Here is a 17189-nt window from a genome sequence, read left to right on the forward strand (position 1 = left end):
TGAAGTCCACAATCAGCTCCTTTGTCTTCTGCACATTAAGGACAAGATTGTTGGTAGTACACCATGATGTGAGGTGCTCAATCTCGTCTCTGTAGGCCATCTCGTCATTGTTGGTGATACGGCCAATGACTGTGGTGTCATCTGCAAACTTAACTATAACATTTGAAGGGTGAGTTGGCAGGCAGTCGTGGGTGAAGAGGGAGAAAAGGAGGGGGCTCAGAACACAACCTTGAGGGGCACCTGTGCTGAGGGTCAGAGTGGAGGAGGTGTAGTCACCTAACCTAACAGACTGAGGTCTGTTGGTCAGGAAGTCCAGGGTCCTGTGACAGAGGGAGGGGTTAAGGCCAAGGGAGAGGAGTTTGGTGGTTAGTTTGGTGGGGATGATAGTGTTGAAAGCACAGCTATAATCTATGAACAGCATCCAGATGTATGTGTTGTTAAGTTCAAGGTGGGCCAGAGCAGAGTGCTATGGGTCGGTATTCATTCAGACATGTGGGTGTTGATTTCTTGGGGACAGGAATGATAGAGGTGGTCTTAAAGCATACCGGAACGATGGATTGGGACAGTGAGAGGTTAACTATAGCTGTGAAGACCTCAGCCAGCTGGTCAGAGCATTCCCGGAGGGCCCGACCCGGTATGCCGTCCGGTCCGGCAGCCTTCCGTGTGTTCTCTGGCCTCTGTGATCAATAGAGTGAACACCTGGTTTTCTGGATGGCTGGAGATTTTTGTGGCTGAGTCAGTATTGTCCTTGTTGAAGCGGGCGTAGAAATGATGTAGCTCATCTGGCAGGGAGGCATCATGAACAGTGGGACCGCCATTAGAGATTGTGTAGTCTGTGATAGACTGAATGCCTTGCCACATTCACCAGGGATCGGAGTTATTGTGAAAGTGGTCCTCTATTCGTAGGGAATAGTTATGTTTGGCTGTTCTGATACCCTTTTTGAGGTTGGATCTGGCTGCACTGTAGGCCTCACAGTTATCTGACTTGAACGCTGCAGGCTCCAGCATCCTGCGACCCTAAAAGTGGTTTGGATAATGGATGGATGGATTTTGTGGTCATAAGGAAAGACACATGGGCAAATTCTCTTTAGATCTGAGGGGCCCTTCGAGGCAGACTGTCAACCCAGAAAACAAACATGACAAGCTTGAGAACCTCTTCATAATAGGGACACACTGAGTACAAGCAATGAGTACAAGTACAAGCAACAACATTATCAATAACACAGTTTACAAGTAGTTAGACATACATGTCATCCAATTCTCCTTTTCAAGGATGGTGCAGTTTTATTTTACTGATGCAAAGCAGGTGATGGAAATCAACATGCACGTCACCCAGTGTGACAGCATGTCCCCGGCCTTCTCCATCTGCATGCTGGGAAAAACACATACAGGTATTAAGAGAGGAGCGAAGGACTGGCAGGTATTACAGTCGAGACAACCTCTCATTTTCCCTGCCTCCAAACTGATGACTAAAACCACGCCCCGCAACAAACACACATACAAACGTGAAGATTGAAATTAAATTGATTTCATGTTGTGTTAAACTGTGTTTTGATAAATTTGGGTCCGAAGGATCCTCTCCTCTGAACTCCATGTTTTGTCGGTGAACGTGAGAAAAGCTGAAGTGCCGGTGTAATGAAGAAAACAGTTGTATGTAGACACATTCGGATCTCTCACTAGCTCCATTACAATTAGCTGGTCAGTTATTTATCCCTGCTGATGAGCTTGGGATGCTAAGTCAACAAGCGTCGTACATGGGGTTAGTCCCCGTGCTGACGTATAGGGAACCATGGTGATACCACAGTATTTACACTCAAGATGCTGTGGTGCCCAGAGTCAATCCTGTTACATAAAAGTCTTGTACTGCCAGTGATGTATCCCCCATGCCATGAATTCACCATGAACTCTGCAAACTTAATTCAGTTTTATTTTCAGAAGAAATCGTAGGAACAATTACTCGAAACAATTTGGATTGGTTTTTCTCACACACAATACAAATGTAAAACCTACTGTACTGTCATCACAGAATACATTCATGGCATCACCCAAATACTCCCCATTGTGAAGCAAAAGAAGTGAAACTGACGAATAAAGAGTTTCATCATGAGGCTTACTGTTATTTGTAGTATTTTGTAATGTAACATAAATGAACGTGCATTAGACATTTATTGCAAAAGTAAAAACAGCCCTTTTCCAAGGAATATCTCACCAAATATTTGGTATTTGGTTACATTTGGTATTGGTTATATGAGTTTTCTGAGAAGGTTAGTTAATGTTACTTGATTCAGGAATCAGGAACACTTTATTTGTCAGTTCATTTCATGCACTGTTGCACATGAAATGAAATAAAACATTGTTTCCCCCAGCCCACAGCAGTGCAACACAAAGACAAAAACACATATCCAAAAACTGTAAGAATACATATATCCAAACTAATACATATATCTGAACTAAAAAAACAAAAAAACAAAAAACAAAAAACATTGTCCAGGAGAATGAACGCCAGCCAGGATGACTTGGAACTGCCGGTCTGCATGGGTTAGCATTAGCTTAGCCTGCCCCACTTCCGCGCCCTGTCGATGTATAATATGGAAGTAATATGCAAGTAATATGCAAGTAGTGAAACTGGAGGTGTACATATTCTGAAATTATAATAAATAGATAAACAGATTTTTTTTTTATTGTCCTTTTGGAGGAAATGTGTTGCTATACATTAAAATACATCTATATAGCTCACACAACTTTGTGGCTAATTGTTATTAAGGAAGAAAACGTACTGGACAGCTGGTATATCTCCACCATATCTAGCAGCATTTTACTCTTATGTTCAGCTTTGGACAGGAATGCATGGTCCATATGAAGGAAAATATACTGCAGAAAAGCAATTTGGAAAAACTGTGTTTACATTTGCTGCTGGGAAAGTGTCTCGCTGTAGGTCATCGTGTTACATAATTGGTGGGGTATTTTCATGGGAGGTGAGAGCTTGTCTGAGGTTAAGGTGTATTTTACTACAGCTGAAGAGGGATGATGCAGTCAATCACATTATAGGAAAACAGGAGAACACAAATAAGAGGAAATCTTGCAAGAATGTACTTAAGGCAACTTCATTGACAGAGTCTGTCAAGCCTGCTGAATCCTTTTAATTGGATCACAACCACTCTCAACGTCTCACCAACAGTCCGTTTTTATACACCATCTATAAACAGCAACTTGGCATCCTATCATTCATTGCAGGCTGTTCAAGTCCCGTCCACATTTGGTCCAAGGTTAAGCCCCTGCTGTGCACAGTTTGGTGTGTCACCATATCAAGAAAATGCACGACACCAGGGCAAAGAATAGGGGCAGAAAGGGCTGGACTGTCACCAGCCCTGTCCACCCAGACTGCCAGCTATTTGAAAAGCTTTAGTATCAGGCAATCTTGTGTTTAGACAAATGTCACACATCATCAACAACTTACCAGAGAGGTGGTTTAACCAGTCCTCCATGCTCACTCACTATGCTTTCTTCTGTTGTGCACCGAAACCACACTGTATGCAGAGCTACTAGAATGCACACAGCTGTAACGTGCTAAATGTAGTATAGTATAGTGCTAAATGTAGTATAGTACAGTATAGTATGTAAATTAGTTAGTATCCACAATATATCTTGCATTGTCACTTTGTAGACCCGCTATATCAAGTCCTTTTGTCCTAGCGCCAAATCTTTTACTGTTTGAACTTGACATAGCTATATGCATATGAATAATCTGCAATATCTCATATTTCAACAGCAATGTATTTCCAAGAGGGTTTTTTGTATAATTGATATTGATGTTCTCTATCGATGACACTTCATATTTGAACACAAATCACACAATTGCAGATTTGGGGGAATGGGGATAGTGTGTGTGTGTGTGTGTGTGTGTGTGTGTGGAGGCAGGAAGCAGTTTACTGTCTTTTTGATTATTGAGGGAAATATGTTGTAGCTTATCACAGAAAGTTGAATCAGTTCATCTAGACACAACGTTTATTAAATGTTTCATCACTCATCTCAGGGACCTCTTCAGTCCAATCTAACACAGTCTGAGACTGAAGAGGTCACTAAGATGAGTGATGAAACATTTCTGTCTCAATAAACATTGTGTCCAGATGAACTGATTCAACTTTCTGTGATTTCCTTACCAGGATTAAGCTATATGTTGTAGCTTGTGTTTTTTCCATGAATAATCAATCAATCAATCAATCAATTTGTTTACTAATGATCAAAAATTGACCTCTCACTCTGGACAAGACAGATAGGTGAATCAAAAATGATGTTGCTTATTAGAATTTAAGTCGGACATGTTTCTTATTCTTTAATATTTGTGTCTTACATCATTGCAAGAAAGTTGCAGAGGGGAGACCTACATTCTTTAATGCGTTTGTAGCAAACCTCTGAGGGCTTTTTAAGGAAAAGGGTATATGAATATAATCAAGAGTGATATATTCTTCATATTATTTTGAAAAATGTGATGTACATTCAGCGAGATGTTCGAGATAACATTAAAGATTACCTCAGACACAGCCTACTCATCAAAATCGTTATTTTTTCAAATATGTTGATCTTTATTAGCATGAGACAATACCTGCTTATTCCAGAAATGTTCACTAAAAAAAGGAAAATGTCTACATAATCCACCACTTGTGATGATCAAATTCAAAGCGCCTGATAAGCCCTCTTTAATGCACTTTTTTGGAGGTGTATATTGTGCTATATTGTGCTATACTGTGTGTATGTACCATGGATATTATCCTGTTAGATGTACCTTCCAGTGCAAAGCATTATACTGAGAAGTCTCTCTCTCTCTCTCTCTCTCTCTCTCTCTCTCTCTCTCTCTCTCTCTCTCTCTCTCTCTCTCTCTCTCTCTCTCTCTCTCTCTCTCTCTCTCTCTCTCTCTCTCTCTCTCTCTCTCTCTCTCTCTCTCTCTCTCTCCCCACATACTGCAGTGAATTATGGTGCAGTCAGTTCCATTACTTCCCTGTATTTGCCACAAGAGGTTGCTAGAGCCATTCTCCACATGTCCCCACCCCCTAGATTGAGTTCTATAAAAGTAGAAAAAAAAATCATGCAGTCAATCATTTTCACCTTGGCCATATCAGAGGTGTCCACCTAAATTAATATTTTGCACCTAAACTTTAATCAAAAAAAAAAATTAATCAAACATACACATTTAATGTTACTCTTTTCCATGTTTTCAATGAAATATGAAATACAAATGCATATATCATTGATTTTAAACACAGAACCCATGCAGAATTTAGCAGTGAAATTACCCCTCCTGCATATCTCTGTAGCATCAGCCCATGCCTTAACATCTGATGGTCCTTCCATGAAAATGTTCTTGGCTTTCTCAGGACTGAACAGGGGGCAGTTTCGTCAGACAGTTGGGTTTTGCAGGCTTTCAGGCTGTTTTCAGAGGGCCATTGTTATGTAAACCCGAAGAGCCAGTAGGGGGGCAGAAAGCTTTGGAAGGGATTCCATATGTGCTGTCATCTGCATTTCTGGACCGCCTATGTGGAAATATAGCCCAGAATCGATCCCTCTAAGTTCTCAACAGACATTATATAAGGCACTTGTGAGGATTTTGAGCTATTTCACATGTATGCTTGTGGTTTACACAACAGATGCACCCACACATGGTGTTTTTCTGAGGGTTTCCACCAAAATGAGAGAGGGTTTATTTGTTCGACATCTTGATTCAATTGAAATGATTGCAATCAAATAACAAATAAGAAGACTATGCTAATCACAAGTTTCTACCTGACCTTTGTTACCCCCCCCCCCACATAGCGTGCGGGTGAATTTACAATTCAGTGCAAACTCGACAACACCAAAATTGCCATATTGCCTAGGATATAAAACTTAACAAATTTGGATGTATGGTATAATTATGTCTATGAGTGTGTCTGCAACATGACAACGTTTCAGAAGCCATAAGGCAGATGACCTGAAGTCTATCCAGGTCTCTTTCTCTCTCTGCTCATCCTTCCCATCAAATATTTCACAGCCCAGTCAACTCCAAGAATGCTTTGCCTCTCGGCACGGACTGGCCTGTCACTCCATCTCACAGCTCTATCTCATCACATCCTCGCTCCTACCCCAGTCCTCTGTTTACATCACATTTTGGGGAGCGTTTTAACACAGCCATTCAGTCACCACAGATGCCCGGAGACTGCCTTGGTAGATTCTGTACATTTTTGATTTTGGGGTTTTTTGGTTTTTTTTTAAACCATAACATCATTTGTGCTGTGACCACAACTACTACTGCACACTACACATTGATTTTCTCCCACGTGGATTTGTGGTTGTCACAGCAACAGATCCTACTCGAGTACGGAGCTGGTGTGTTCCCGTTGTACTCTACAATATGCTTGTGTACGTGCAGTGTGCAGGCATGGGGGGCTAAGCAGAGGGGAGTCTAGCCTCTGTGTCACGCCCCCATTTTTCGTCAACACTGCAGCTACAGCATGGGGGTCTTTTTAAGGGGGGCGGAGTCTCTCTTACTGCAGCAGGAAAATTAGTGGGATGCTCCAACCACTCTGGAGATCCTGACAATGTACCACACATACACACACACGCACACCATCGCAATCAAACCCCCTCAAGCTCCCATTCCAGCATCTGTGCTGCGCCTCCCCTCTTCTCATCTTCTGTCTCCTGCCCTTCTCGCTGCACTATAAATCTCCCCTCTCTGCCTTTCCTCCATCCCTCCCTCTCTCTCTGTTCTCACTCTTTCAACTCCTCTATATGTTCTTTTCTCCTCCTCCTCCTCCTCCTCCTCCTCCTCCTCCCATCTCTTACTCTGTAGCTCCCTGACACTCCATCTGCTGCAGTTCTGACTCACATAGCTTTCCTCTCCCATCCACGCTGAGCACAACCACAGACTGGGAACATGTCCTCCAACGTGCCCGCCGGGATGGCAGCTGGGGTCGGGGCTGGGGCCAAAGCAAAGCCCCTGTCCCCCTTCCGGAAGCGGGGCAGCCTGCAGTACACAGCCAGCCCAGGTAAATGGAGGGTGGGGGTGGGGAGGGGTGTGTTGGTCCTGTTAAGGAAATAATGTATGTCACACTACTGACACTGTAGAGCCAAGGAGAGTGTAAAGGCTGGGGTAGTGTATTTAAAGTGCATGATGATCACAGTAGTGTACTGCAGTATGATACAGTATATTCTATCATTCAATTTAGTTTTCTTAAAAAAATTCTGAAAATGTTTAATTAACCAGTGGGACAAAGCCGCATGGGGGAAATTGTCAAAAGAAGCCTCAGTGTAAATACTTTTATTGCTGTGAACAGTTTGGGGAAATGAAAACCTGTTGCTTGTGCTGATAAAGCAGTGGATAATTGTACATTTAGGAGATGGTCTCTGTATTGGCTCAGTAACCCGTCACACTGTATATGTATTAAACCTCACAACATATGTAAATACTGTACATAATGTAACATCAGCTGGGTGTGAGAACACAATTTACCACGAGATCCTTCGTGCTCTCTGAATGGTGTTTGTGGTTGAGAAGTTAGACATGGCGCTAAGTCATATGTAGCCTGATGCTGACATTTTTCAGGGGGTGCCTGTTGCCAGCTACTACCCTGGAGAGAGATACATACATTGGAAGCGTACGACCACATCTGTGCTTTTGATCCACTTCTGAATGAGAGGATTAGCCTCCATGCTCATATATGCACACCCGTCAGCCATTCATCCCCGCTACAAAGAGTAGGGCCTTTTGAATCGACTAGAACGGAGAATGCAGTTCGTTTAACCGCCACTCTGTTTAATTATTCACATGGCATTCTTTATTACGAAAGCAATCTTTCAGAGAAAACAAGTTTCATGGCTTCAGTCATTGATGCTAATGCTGGTGACATTTTCATCCTGATGAAATAAGGGGGGGGGGCTGCCTCTGGACTGCATCATCTGTCCAAAACACACTGGCCTTGTTGGATTTATATCACTATTACGTAACATTACATTAAATATATACATTTGTTATCGACGTCTCCCAAAAGAAGAATATGTTTGCCATGAGGGTTTCTAATGGTTTGCCATGGTGAGGTGATATAACTGACATATATTGCTCCTGGAGCAAACATGTCTGATTAACTTTTAACTTCAACATGAATAAGATTTGCTGAATATCTGAGGGAAATGCATTGCTTTCTCCATCAATCACTTTCCTCCGCCTTCTTCTCTTTCTCTGCTTTCTCTCTCTAATATCTCTCATTCACTGCTCATGGCTGACCAGTCACGACAAAAACTATAATAGTTCACCAGACCGTGAGAGACTTCCTGAGTTGATATGAGGCTATCTTAGCTATTGTGTTTGACAGAGGCAGAGATGGGTTCTTGTTTTTAGAGGAGAGGCAGACAGCCTGCAGACTCGGTCCTGAGGCCCTCAGGGTCAGATTTAGACAGGCTCTGCAGCAGCACACAATGATAAGATTCAGATTTCATGTTCATTAAAGCAATCGAGGGACCATCTGGGTAAGCACAGATGACATGCAGGTGACTCATCCGTCTGTCTGGTTCTGGAAGAGGTCATTAATCTTGTCCAAGGCACAGCATAAAAGTATAAAATGTATGGAACTAGTCTACAAATATTAATATTTGTGAGCCAGACTATTCATGGGATGAAAATATAGTCCAAAGATATAAATGACAATTTAACTGCATTGGAGGGATCATTAAATATTAAAATCAGCATTCTGTCTTCGTATTCTTAATGAATTTTTGATCGTCTGGTTACAATTTCCATTCCTTTTCAAGACGGCTCACAATCCGTTCATATATCATGAATCACCTGCTTGATCCCTTTCATCGATCCACTTTGAATTCTTTTCAAATACTTTCCATATTCCTCAAATATTTATTACTTCTTGAAAACAAAAGTTTTCATTTTTCTTGAATGACAGTAAGAAGCATGCAAGAGCTTTGATTACTTTGATTTTTAATCCTCGCCCGCTCAATCACTTTCTGACGGTCTCCCAGCCAATCATTAGTATTTCATCAGAAATGGCCGGCACTTGAATCTCCTAATGTTTTCCTCTCTGTAAGGTTATAAATTCCCAAAATATGCAAGAAAAGCAGAGGACACTGAACATTGGACACTCCTCCAGCCGTCATCAAGCACTTTTGTGTTCTTGTTCCATTATCACAGGCTAAAGCTGAGGCCCCACCACGGCCCTCGTTCAGCAGGTCATTGCAGGGTTTACGGTATGAAGCAGACAGCCAGGGGTGAATCACTTCACAATCTGTGAAAATTGTAGCCCTATGATTACTGTGCCACCCACTCACCGCCCAGCACAGATCGTGGCTCACATCCCTTTGTACATGTTTGAGCGCTGACACTGCCACACCTGCAAAGCACTACATGTATTTATAATGGATGACTATATATTGAAAACGGACTCCATAGGGCGTCCGGATAGCGTAGCGGTCTATTCTGTTGCCTACACGGGGATCGCCGGTTCGAATCCTCGTGTTACCTCCGGCTTGGTAAGGTGTTCCTACAAACACAATTGGCCATGTCTGTGGATGGGAAGGCAGATGTGGGTATGTGTCCTGGTTGCTGCACTAGCACCTACTCTGGTCAGTTGGGGCGCCTGTTCGGGGGGAGGGGGAACTGGGGGGAATAGTGTGATCCTCCCATGCGCTACGTCTCCCCGGCGAAACTCCTCACTGTCAGGTGAAAAGAAGCGACCGTTGACTCCACATGTATAGGAGGAGGCATGTGGTAGTCTGCAGCCCTCCCCGAATCGGCAGAGGGGGTAGAGCAGCGACTGGAATGGCTCGGAAGAGTGGGGTAATTAGCCGAATACAATTGGGGAGAAAAGGGGGGGGGGCACCAAAAAAAAACAAAAAAAAACGGACTCCATGAAGTAGACTGTAGAAGGCGATGATGTCATTGCAACGTGACGACAAATGGCCACTATAATAATCGTGATGTAATAGTCATGATGCTGGTTAGGCCTAACTGTAAATGTCTGCTAAGTGATGTGTCTGGTCCTTGGGAGCTTGTAACAAAATGTGGGCCTTGTAATGTGGGTGCTCCCATTTCCAGGAATATGATAATAGAACAGAGGAACGGCAACAGCCCATTTCCTATGATCCCATTTGCTCGATTGATCTTTGAACCCATTGCCCTTTGGGCATGTGTGGTTTACAAGTGGTTTTGTTGAATCATGTCTTATCACCACCACATGCATACACATGTCAGGATGTGTGACATGACCAGACACAGTCCTGACAGGAAGGAATTGCAGAGCATTAAATGTCCAGGCCTCCATGTCTGGTGGAATGCAATCACCCCACCATCACAAGTTGAATTGTGCTTAATGATTGACTGAGAATTTGCTTTCACACCCAAAAGTTGGCTAATACAGCTGATAACCTTCAGTCAGTTGCTTCACATCTGCATCTATGCACTGTCGTACAGTCGTAGCCTCTCTCAGGCCCACCCTTTGTTTACGCAGGTGAACTGGTGGTTGGCCTGCTAAGTTTCCTGTGGGTTTCTCCCCCTGTGGGTTGGGCCATCTCTCACTCCACCATTACTCAGAGTAGATGGGGTGGGTGAGGTGGGACATATACTGTAGATATAGGGATCCAAAGACTTTGCTGGACTAGCCTTAGCTGCTGTATCACACGTTGGGAACCCGACACCCGTGGACTACCAGGGCCTGCTTCCCACCTGGTCATTAATAGCACTATACATTCAGGAAAGGACCAAAGGTATTCTCAGCAACGCTCTCCCGAGATCTTTTGAACCTGTTCATAAATTAAGACGATACCTCATGATTGATATGATGCAGCGTTTTGATTCACTATAGTCGGTTTATTCGTCGTCAATATTCCTTTTTAAGCTGACTAGCTCTCACTGGACTTTTGGATGTTCAGTGTTTATGACTTTACAGTTCCCTGATGTTGACTTGACAGTGTGTTGACCCTGTGTGTTGTTCAGCATTAGGCCATGGGAGGGAGCCTGGTGGAAATAAATGTAGCGGGACTGATGAGGCTATTTGACAAAACACTTGAACAGCAGCCTTGTTGGGTATGCTCTCCTCCGAGCCATAGGGATTTGATTAGTCATATTGCTAGATTGCATTTACGCACGAATAGGCATTTAGATCGAAATGATCTTCGAGAGCCTTGAAAGAGCACAATTATTTAACCTTGATGTCAGGTCGAATTTGATTTCCCTCCATGCTCCAGTATGTTCTGGCTACACTGAAAAAAAAAATTGCTTTGGAAACTGGATTGCTCCAGTTTAGTGGCGGCGTCTTCACAGACCATTTAACAGACATGAGAGAAATCTGAATTTGAAATGTCTTCTTCTTTCTTGGTGGAGTATGTTTCTAAATGTCAGTGTAAAGTATATTCTACCACAAGACCTTGGATTACATCACAGATTTATTAGTTTGTATGGAATGCATTGGTTTGGGTATTCAGACACCTCATCAGCATCCTGAAATGACAGGAAGCTATTTGTTTCAGTCGTGATCGCAAAAGAGTAAAGCAAATTAAGGATTTTTTCAAGGTACGGCCATGGTCTATAGTAACATAACACAAAGCATAGTTGCATGAAAACCCATGTTTACAAGTTTGACTCCATATCATCAGTCTATATTGAATTGTTTCCTAGGGGAATTTTGATTTACCTAAGACAATATCTAATGTTTGATTTAATGTCTGAGTGAGAGAAAACAAGATTGGCAGGAAAATGCCGTTCAGCCTAATGGCAAATTAAATAAATTGTTTAGTTTCCCTGACATTCAGTGGAATAAATCTGGTCAGATGATGCTCATTTAGGTACCTAGGTACATCGTGTGGAAGTTGTCTTGACTTCAGCAAAGGTCAGAATCCAAGTTAAGTGGAAGAGTGATTTTTGAGTCTGGCATGACTCGAAGATCCTGTCCTAATCAAATCACATGAGGAGCAGTCTGAGCCAAATCAGAAAATATCTGCTGTCCAGCTACTCCGGCCATAGCCAGTCAAATGAACCAGTTAGTTGTCAAAGCATGAACTTTTTTTTGTTCATTTTTTACATTTCATTGACAGTCAAGAAAAGATTTGCAATGGTGCACAAAGTGGAAATTCCTTGATAACTACCATTGCAAGCATCAATGTTAACAATGTTAATGTTAAGGCATGATAAGGCCAGACACATAGCACCTAGATGATATATGTAACCAAATACTCCTGATGGCCTAGTTTAATCATATGCATATGGGAAAAGTAATTGCAGTGATAAAATTAAAACATTAGATTTGTAAGCACCCTGAACATGTAAAAAAGTGACCACAGAAGGACTGTGGTTGCATGAACTGTTCATACACATGTACATGCATGTACATACACAAGTATACAGCACATGTCCAAATACGATCAAAGGTTTCTCAGGCATTTATACTTTCATGTGCTTAAATGGTCTCAACATTGTGTGCTGTCGCACAAACGTTGACTTGAAATCATTTGTTTTGTGTTTTACAGGTGATATTTCCGAGAGACATGCATGTGGCATACACAGACTTCTGTGTTAGTGGCATGGGAAATAATGTTCTAGAAAGTGTTGTTGCATGAATAACGGGCGATGTGAGGGCCCTTTAATTTCATTCATGTGAGAGGAGATGTAGGGGAGGACTCATTTAGGCGGTCATCTCCCTCCGACCGCTGCTTCTCAATAGACAAAAAGACCATGACATCTCAAGCCTTTCCCCAGGGACTGAACCATTTTATTCACATAGGGACTGTGCAAATATTCCGACACATGTATTTACATGTGAGCGCGCGCGCGCGCGCACACACACACACACACACACACACACACACACACACACACACACACACACCCACACACACACACTAGACACATTTACACACAAACATCCCACACACATGCTTGCTTCCCTTGGGGAAACAAGGTTCAAATCAGGAAAAGAGAGGAGAGGGGTGATGAGAGAAAAACAAACATGGCAGACTTGGTTGAGAAAGCTCCACATCTGCAAGTGATGTGCATTCTTATTCCCCCTATCCCTCTGCTCCTCTTGGTACAGTCCAGAAAGATGTCAGAGGCATTTAAATGACGAGGATCAGCTGCAGAGGCAGCTAGTGCAGCGACAGCTGGCCTAAACCAGGAGGCAGGCAGACAGAGAGGGGGGCGGGGGGTCACACACTGGGATGTGAGAGGGAAGTGCATGGATCTACTGGACCAGCTCTGTGTATGTATGACAAGGGCAGGCTAAGGGAATAGCGGAGATGTGTGTGTGTGTGTGTGTGTGTGTGTGTGTGTGTGTGTGTGTGTGTGTGTGTGTGTGTGTGTGTGTGTGTGTGTGTGTGTGTGTGTGTGTGTGATCTTGTATATTGATAAATATGTGTGTGCACGTGTGCGTGCACGCTTTGCCAGAGTTGTCACTTGACTGAGTGTATGTGGTGTTCCTTTCTTTCTCTCTCCTCTTTCCCTCTCTCCATCCCTCCCTCCCGTCATGTTTAACCCACCTTGCTAGGACAGCAGATGCCATCCTGGGCCCTTTGCTGTTTGGCATGCTCCATCTCTCTGGCAGGGCAGACTCTTTCTTTTCCAGTCCCGTTAGCTGCTGGGTAACGCAGGCTTTGAGGAGAGAGGTACGCTCCACTACCCTCACCCTGCACAAAACAACAATAATGCTGTCCTCTATTCCACTCACCCCGCCACTTCCCCCTTTCTCCCGCTCACTTCAGCTCTGTCTCCCTGTCTTTCTTCACTGCTTCGTGTAACTGCCCTGAGCAATGCTGTATATATAGTGCTGAGCAGTTCTGTGTGGACCGATTGCAACTGTGCACAAAGACAGAGAGTATAGATCGATTTATCATGTGCTGACACCACCAACACCAACTGTAGGGATCTGAGTGGGAGAGAGAAAGAGAGAGCGCTGTTTTGTAAGGATAGTGGGAAGTCTTAACTTCATTGGCTGTTTTTTCTTTTCTTTTCTTTATCATGACAGTAAGAAGGCTGAGAGATATATAGAAAAGACAGAAAAGAAGTTTTTGTCAGACTGCAGAGATATACATGGCCCCAACTACTATGCCATTTTTGGGGACAGAAAGAAAAACTAGATTTACAAATTGTGCATGACAGCTGTTTGTTGCGGAGGAGTGTGAGATGATGAAGGTGTAAGCATCCCTTAGAGGTGCACATGCACATTTTCAGATGCTGCTGCATTCTCTGTGCTATGCCCACTATCAGGTTGCAAATATGATAACGCTGCAGTAGTGTGTGTGTGTGTGTGTGTGTGTGTGTGTGTGTGTGTGTGTGTGTGAGAGAGAGAGAGAGAGAGAGAGAGAGAGAGAGAGAGAGAGAGAGAGAGAGAGAGAGAGAGAGAGAGAGAGAGAGAGAGAGAGAGAGAGAGAGAGAGAGAGAGAGAGAGAGGAACATTGTCTCATGAAGCAGCAGACATTTTGTTTTCCAACCGCACCTGTGAACAAAATGTGATGATTGCTGACAGTCTACATTCTTATTGTCTGTGAATGTTCTCATTCACCCAGGTCATGGTTATCCAAAGGAATTGAATCAAGTGCAACTGATACCAAGTCCACTTGCACTTGATTCAATTCCTTTGGATACATTCTTATTGTTTTCTTTTCCTCGCAATAGTGATCCACTAAGGATATAAGTATGTGCAGCTTTCTCAATGGGAGGATGCCCTTGTCATTTCTTGAGGGCTTGACATTGACTCTGCAGAGTCATTGGAAGCCGGTGCAGGATAGTTGTAGAAGCATGACAGAAAAAGGATGAGAGAGTGATAAAGAAAGCAAAGAAAGGAGAAGAGGGGAAACTCTTGTCTCTTTAGGCATAATCGTCTATATGCCAATATTGCATGCCCGCTGTGTGGCTAGCACTGATTCTCTGCTATGTGTCCCTTTGCTCGGTCAATAGGTGAAGGAACAGAGACTTTTTACTCCCTGTGAGATGAATGAATTAGACTGTCACACAAGGCAGTGTATTAGGGTAAACTAATCTCTGACATCGGATCAGCGTCTGAGCTCTGATACACGCAGCACTCTCGTAACAATTTTTTTCCGAGACTCATCAAAAGGAGGAAGAGAAAAGATCCAGTGCTTGGATGGAGTTAATTTCACAGGAAGTCTCTTGACCCTGACTTCCTGGTTTTCACCTCTTAGGGGGTTTTGGGGGATTTTCCATTCCTTCTGTCATTAGTAATGACCTTGAGGACCACGAACACCACACTATTTTGTTTGAAAAGGATCGAGTGAGACTTGGTTGAGTATGTGCCACGCTCTCCATTGCTGATGAAATATGCATGCAGTGGAACTCACTTAACAAGATGATAGCATCTGACCTCCTTTTAGGACTCAGTCACAGAGAGATGAGCTTTGGAAGGGCGCTTGTTTTTTGTTTGTTGACAATGTGGAGTTTGCAAGTTGTGCTTTAGGTGTTAGAGTCAATAACAATTCAATAGTTTGTTTTTTTTTTGTTGAGATTTGTTCCAGTGAGCGGGCCAGTAAGAAGCTGGAGGCATCCACATGGTTTGGAATCCAATAGGCTTGCATTAACACGGCATACCTCTCCCCTGCTGATCCCATCTGATCCATAATTCCTTCAGCCAAACTAACTTGTGCATAGTTTTGAGAGAAATATGCCTGACTGTAATTCCTTAGTGGTGTGTTTTCAAACTGTGTGTGTGTGTGGGGGGGGGGTGGTTATGTAACCATAGATGCAACCATCCCAAATATAGCAGCCATTAGGGGATTAGCTCTAGGCCCGGTGGGCTTTACTTGGCTTGGCTTGGCTTGGCCAAGCTTGGATGCCTTTGCCGTGGGTTGCATCCTGCCCTATGCACCAATGTCCACTGCTGTCATGACAAATTGATCTGCCGCCCCCTGACAGTGGTAATAACATGCTAGCTGACCACTGGATGGCAATGATTTACAATACACAGGCGTTCTTCTTCCTATCACTAGCAGAGGTGCTGGTATCTTGACTCAGCTGAACTTTGTGGCTGGGATTTAAGGCCAAAGTTTCTCTGTTGCATAAAAAAGCATCCTCTTCTATTCTATTCACAACAGATCTTCTCAGTTAAGACTACAGATTGCTGGTTTTGTTATAATGATAAAGTGATTTACAGAAGTGTTGAAGTACGCAGCCTCAAAATGTTGAATAATTGCTAACATCAGGAAACTTGATAAATGAGATGTCAGCTGTGATAGTATTCATTCATCCTAAAGTTTTCTGTGAAATATTATTTAATGATAAGGTGATTGTTGTTATTCAGTATTGTATGCAGTGATGGTGCTCCCTTGTCGAACAGTGAAAGTTGTTGCCTGTTGAGTAGGAGGTGTTGATTGGGCTGTGTTAGGCAGAAGGTGACAAGCACGTGGTGTGATGCAGTCTGGCCACTGATTATAAAATCACCTCTTGTCTCTTAAAAGGTGTCCGTCTGACTCAGCACAGGCGTATTGCTATTCATATCTGCTAATGAGAACTTTCTCTCGAGTCTTAATTGGCCAAGCTAAGACACTAATTGGGCTCCCTTGGTCTCTTCTGCTGTCCCCCACAGAGGAAACACTGACACCCTCTGTTAGATCTTACTCTTAATCAGGCTGAACACATTTAGATGATGCAAAGTCAAATTGTTATATAATACTGTTTTGTTATCATGCTGCAGGTACCGTATGAACTATCTGGACTTTTTGTGCGAGTATAAAAATGTGTGCGTGTGTGTGTGTGTGTGTGTGTGTGTGTGTGTGTGTGTGTGTGTGTGTGTGTGTGTGTGTGTGTGTGTGTGTGTGTGTGTGTGTCTTTGGGCAGCAGGCCCAAAGACATTCTAGCACACAGAAGATGAAATATTCAGCAAGATGATGAATATTTCAAAGGCAGGTGTGGTGTTTCGAGGGAAAAATTAATATGGTCACACAGAGATGGCTAAATACTATACCCCAGGGGGGGACAAAAAGGTGAAGACACCCACTCTCCCTACTTTCTCTGTATGGTGCATAAACTCTCTGTATTCGTGTTACTTTAAACAAGTTCCAATCCTGTTTCTGGCATCTGCTCCCAGCTGCTGCTGGGCCTGAGCCTTTTTCAGTTGCAACCCCCCCCCCCCCCCGGTACCGTTCCATGAGAACTGGGAATGAATCGAGCTTGAGTCTTGTTGAAGTAACAATGGAGGGCATTAATCGGT

General features: G+C 43.2%; 1 protein-coding gene across 1 annotated transcript in view; it reads left to right on the plus strand.

Moving 5' to 3' along the window:
- Positions 1 to 17189, plus strand: part of gnai3 (guanine nucleotide binding protein (G protein), alpha inhibiting activity polypeptide 3) — a 45204-nt gene that overhangs the window by 27356 nt on the left and 659 nt on the right. The gene's annotated exons all lie outside the window — the stretch shown is intronic.

The sequence above is a fragment of the Lampris incognitus genome, chromosome 2 (assembly GCF_029633865.1).
Source record: "Lampris incognitus isolate fLamInc1 chromosome 2, fLamInc1.hap2, whole genome shotgun sequence".
NCBI classification, from domain to species: Eukaryota; Metazoa; Chordata; class Actinopteri; order Lampriformes; family Lampridae; genus Lampris; species Lampris incognitus.